Raw genomic sequence first — 6,000 nt, 5'->3', positions numbered from 1 at the left:
ACCACCTTTAGTCCCTAACTTCCTCCATAAGGCATCCAAGGCACCCTTAGAGCCCAAGGAAACCCTAGGAGCATCTAGATATCGTTCCCCTACTATAGGGAGGTTCTAGAATTGCCCAATGCTTAACTATTGAACATTGCCACCTTTAGTCCCTACAATTTTAATTAATCCTTTAATCCAAAATTAATTCCAAATTAATTTCTGATTAAATATTAATTAAACAATATGATTTCTAATTACTATATTATTTCCATAATACATTAATAAATCATTTATTTTTATTTCTAATTAATTTATTAACAAAATAACAAATTAATAAATAACTCTTCTCTCTCTAAAAGTTATCCTATTCAATTGTCAGGTTTGAAGGCAACCCAAAAGGAATATGCTACTATCAATTAAATTTTATACCAATTATAGTTATGGGCATAGACACCTAATCCAACAGTCTCCCACTTGGATAAGTCTAATAACTATAACTGCAAGTATAACTACCAAATTGGTTAGCAAGTTGTAGCTACCAAAAGTCGCTATCGAACTCTGACCCAACCCGTTATTTGTCCTTAGATAAGTGATCAAATATTCCTCCGTTCTACAAGATATCGTATGGACATGAGACATGAATTATAATCAATGTCTCTGTCCAAGATTTGTTTCCCGATTTCTGATTTATGACGACTGAAATCAGACTACTAAGTGAACACATCAATTCAGTCCAGGCGTGGCCGAGCACTTTAGATGTCATCACCAAATCATCGAGGGGACCACAAATATCGCTTTTTCCCATTTAGGGCAAAAGGAATGGATAAACTTCGACATATATGGTTGTACTATTTACTTATCAAATCATGCACAACAATACGTTTTATAACATCAAGTTACTGATGTGTTTACGTATTATCAATGGACAACTGACTCGCAAACAACAACTTATATATCTCCGTTTCAAGAATATAAGATATTATCGTATCAAAATTACTCGTGATAAAATCCATGAATTAATTCTTTGAGTGTGGGTTAATCCAATACTCCAAAATCCCCATTTCCAAGTACTCATGAATAATGTAGCAACCATTTCTATGTCTAACTCCTTAGACAGTCTACAGTTCGATTCATGACAATCTTAATTCGATACTTACTTCCGAAAGTATGATCGACTGTGGATGTTTGAATAATCCAATTATTCGGGAAGTAAAACATGCGAAGTGAAACACAATAATAACCTAATTAACTATGGTCTTAGAACTATTGAATATAAATAAAACGCTTATTATTTAATCACGATATTAGTTAGACTTTATGACTTGCATAATGTTTTGATTAATCAACTAAACACTTGAATTAAACATCAGTCATGTCATGTTCTAAACATGCATACTATGTCTCTCTATGGTCCTTCCTTTGTGAATAGATCGATTGGACATTATTCCAATAATGCTCATTTCATAATTTCAAATTCTTATTAGAACAAGTAAGAATTCCCAATTCTTTTCATCACTAAATGTGTTAGAGTCTAACCTTGCATGCAATATCCTTTTGTGATTATGTGGCCTGAAAGTCACAAAGACTTTGCCAACGATGTCACAAATTGCTCCATTGAAACTTTGTTACTTAAAACAATTTCATGGTTACGAAGTCTCAAATTCAAGATACAATTCTTGAATACCTTCCTTAAATTAAAGTTTCTAACTTACATGTAGATTCTAATCATCAATTCCAATTGTGGAAACATTTCTATATTCCCATATGACTATCAATTCTGATCAAGAATTATCCCAATCTGAAACATGTCACTTTAGTCCTTCCAACTTCTATACTTCCAATTGTCCACAAGCAACCAATCTTTAGCAAACCTCATATTGTCCTTTAACAACTTTTGTCATATCTAGTTCTATTCCTTTTCCCTCTTAATGCCCTAGGCATTTGGAAAATCAGAACAAATGAATATTACAACATATGTAATAAGTCCAATATCTGAAGCATATGGGATTCGATACATAATGTCTTACATAAAGACCTGATATTTGCTCAGTCCCTTGCTATAATATTTCCATATATCGAATTTCTTATGTTGAAACATTTCAACACAATATTCATATATGTCCATGACTAAGTTCCATTAAAATGCTTCAATCTAAACTTTTAGATTTGAAATGAAGTATAAGCGCTTTCTCCTCTAAATCATTCTATAGCGAAATAATTTCTAAACTTTGGAATTTTGCAAATTTTAAATCTTTGTTTCCTATGAATAGTATTGCCAACTTGCAACACTTAGCATAACCAATATGCTCCTACTAGCATAACACTTATGCTCTTACCTGCATAAGGATTATTCTCCTACTAGCTTTGACATGTACCCAGAAATCAACTGGACTTCCAGAAATCAACACTATTGACTTTCTTACTAAAGTTCAGATTGTTGATAGGTGGTGCTTCGATAAGTCTTCATTTAGACTTCTCAAGCTCATACACCTTCATAACATATTTGTGTGTTTAAACCCTTTCAGAACTTGTAGCTTTAAGTCCTGAACGTTCAAACTATTTCTTGCCATTTCTCACAATTCGAACTATGAAAAGGGATGTCGTAATCATATTGTGAAGTGGAGAATGCCATTATCCCAACTGCTAACCATAATGATAATAACCAGATTTAAAATCTACCAGCGAAAGTGTTTCCTCATAATCATTCTCATAAATTAGAGCGAAACCTTTTGCCACCTATATTTTATGGTGTATGTGTTCCTATCCATGTGAATTTGTCATTTCCAACCTACAATCAGAAGGTAAGGTTGAGGACAAAACCAAAATCAAATTTAGTTTTTTCCTTTAATGGAAACTTTTCTTATTCTTAATTTCTTGCCTTCAGGCAGCTCAAGCGCCTACCATGTCTTCCATGTTGTTTAAGCAGCTCACTTCCATTGATCAATGTACTATCATTGACCAACGAACTCATAAGAATTGCTAATTCAACTGGAAGGTGCATAGAAACAAGAATGTGTCAATTGAACACGATAAGTTATTAACCTCAGGTCGTGTGCTAGTGTTAACTAAAAGAGTTATCCTCAATTGACTCCGAAAATTCTTTAGGATCAATAAGACTCCCACTGTCTTCTTGACAAATAAGTTTCTTTCTTCAAGGAACATTCCTTGAAAAAAAATATTCAAAAGTTAATGTGAATTCTTGACAAGAAAACATCTCATGGAATTGGTCTTAGTTTATCTTTGTTTTAACCAAAACATCACAACTACCAATTTTAAATGTGCTAGAGTAAGAAAACATTTATACTCCAGATTTCATGAGGTTTTATAAACCTACTTAGTTTAAAATAAACTTCAACATACGATTCGAAGTTACTAGAGTGTGACTCTAAAACTTGATTTGGAAACGAAGTATGAATCATCTCTCGATTAAACCATTTCAACAATATCTGATTCCTCTTCTTAGTCAAAGAATTTCACTAAGATGTCCCTAGAGGATCAGTTGTGACATAGTTCCATAATCATTAAGATGATCATAAAACATAATACTAAAGTACTCTCATTTCCTTTCAGATTGGAGAAACCCCTATCTTTCTGCATAATAGATTATTCATATTCATTCTGCCATTCTTTGAAACATTTCAAAGAATCATAATTAAACTTAATATTATAATTATAACTATATTTACCGAACCATCAGTAAATCATGACGAACAGACTTATCGTCCTTTGTGGTGGATCTAAATAGTCCACATCAATGTGTACTAGATGCATTTAGTCCTTCTCATACATCAAACAATTCGAATTGTATGAGTCCAAGTTTCTATCCAATTGAAACTTGGGTGATGAGAATTCCTTTTCACTTGGTTTATTATGACATTTCCATAAATGACACAACTAAGAATCAAATCCACATTTAACATTGCTAATAATAGAAATATAACAACCAATTTTCACAAATGCCATTGTAAGGATACATAAAGTAAATAAATCAAAAATTCATTTATATTTATAATATGCGGAAAATTTGTCCTTACAATGCAAATATATGAAAACTATGTTTCTACATATTTCCTAAGCAATCTATTAATCTATCATAACTCCTAAGCAGCAGCTTCAAATTATGATCATCAAACCATGTGATTGAAATCCATCTCTCACGATGAGATTCAACTTACTCTTCTTAAGCTTACTTATTTCTCTTAGATTCTGCAAAACATCGAACTGTGACTATCACATCATGTAATAAGCATCTACAAATAAGAACTTAATAAAATAGAGTTAGATAGTGGATGTACCTGAAGTGGATTCATACAACTTGACTTTACTATCTCTGCCATCTTCCAGTTAATCTAGGCAACTTCACATCTAATGTCCCTTCAATTGGCAATAGAAACATATGGAATTTTCAGGAATGGCACATGGGACTATCTCAGAATTTGCCTTCCTCTTTACCATATGGTCAAATAGTTTGACCTTGGCCGATCCCTTTCCATTGGGAAGAGAAACCTTTTCTGGACTACCAATGTTGCCATTGTCAATGTCCATGGAAACATAGGAGACAGATCCTTCAAACACTTTTGTTTTAATTGTGCTCTTAAGCATTTTTTCTTCAACAACAATCAACATATGTGTCAGATTGATTAAGGTCATGTCATGGTCCCTCTCATAGAAGTCTTTTATGAAATGACTATATGAGTCAGGAAGCGAAACTAGAACCAAGTCAATGGCCATCTCCCTTGGGAGAACGACACCTAACATCCGTAATCTATCAATGTGCGATTTCATTTTAAGAACGTTCGCACACACAGAATCTCCATCTCGATGTCTGCATGCCAATAGGGCTTGAGTGAATTTAAACTATTCAAGTTGAAGAAATCGTGGGTTGGGGAGAATCATTGGAGGAGGTGGAGGAAGATTTGGACAAGCATGATTTCCAGTTCCACCATTGAAGAAGGGAACATTCTTTCACCTTGATCAACTTGTGGAAGTGTTGGGTCTAATTGTGTTGCATCATGGGCTTATGTCTTTTATCCGGATTGGGCTTGTCCATCCGTGATTAGCTAGTAGGGTTAGACTATAAATAATGCATGCATGTATGCATTGAAAGGTCAACATTTGTGATTATTATCGTATTAGTTTGTAACCCTAAACACCTCTACAGTCGAAGTTCTTAATCGAGCTCTTTTGAGGTGTTAAAGCATTAATCATACGACACATTCAAAGCCATTCTTGTGTTCATAATTACGTTCTTAATTGTTTGTTTGCATAGAATCTATCGATCATAATTGAACTTTGTTTCAACAATTGGTATCAGAGCCAGTGGCGAGGGTTCTATTCTCTCAGGGAGCAATTTCTGAGGGGGGGATTGTTGGGGGTCAGAAATGGCATCGACCAAGTCCTCGCACGATGGCCTGGAGTGCCGCAATAGAATGTCTGGTCCTGGAGGGCTGAATGCGCTATATGGGTAAGATTGCGCCCTTTCTAACAACAATTGGTTTTAGATCAACCGGTAGCGCTGATGCTCAACAAGAGATTGTTGGGGGTCAGAAATGGCATTGACCAAGTCCTCGAACGATGGCCTGGAGTGCCCCAATAGAATGCCTGGTCCTGGAGGGCTGAATGCGCTATATGGGTAAGATTGCGCCCTTTCTAACACCAATTACTTTTAGATCAACTAGTAGCGCTGATGCTCAACAAGTGGTATTAGAGCAGGAGACTATGTGATCAATACACATTCCTTCTGTATTCAGAATTCTTTAGGGTTTCCGCTTTTATCGTATAAATAGAAGTCGTCTTCTTCGTATCGACGGCAACTCTGTTTCTGATAAAACCCTAATCTCAAGTTTACAGGTCTGATTCTAGCAGCTCACCATGTCTCACGAAGATTCGCAAACAAATCCCATCAAAATCTCAAACAGCATTGGATCCACTACCAGGATTCCCATTTTTTAACACTCAAGACTATGAAGTATGGGCGCATCACTTTGAAAATTACGTGGTTGGATCTGAAGACAATGG

The sequence above is a fragment of the Lactuca virosa genome, chromosome 3 (assembly GCF_052849685.1).
Source record: "Lactuca virosa cultivar CGN04683 chromosome 3, Lactuca_virosa_CGN04683_v6, whole genome shotgun sequence".
Lineage (NCBI taxonomy): Eukaryota > Viridiplantae > Streptophyta > Magnoliopsida > Asterales > Asteraceae > Lactuca > Lactuca virosa.
This window is presented reverse-complemented; position numbering follows the sequence as displayed.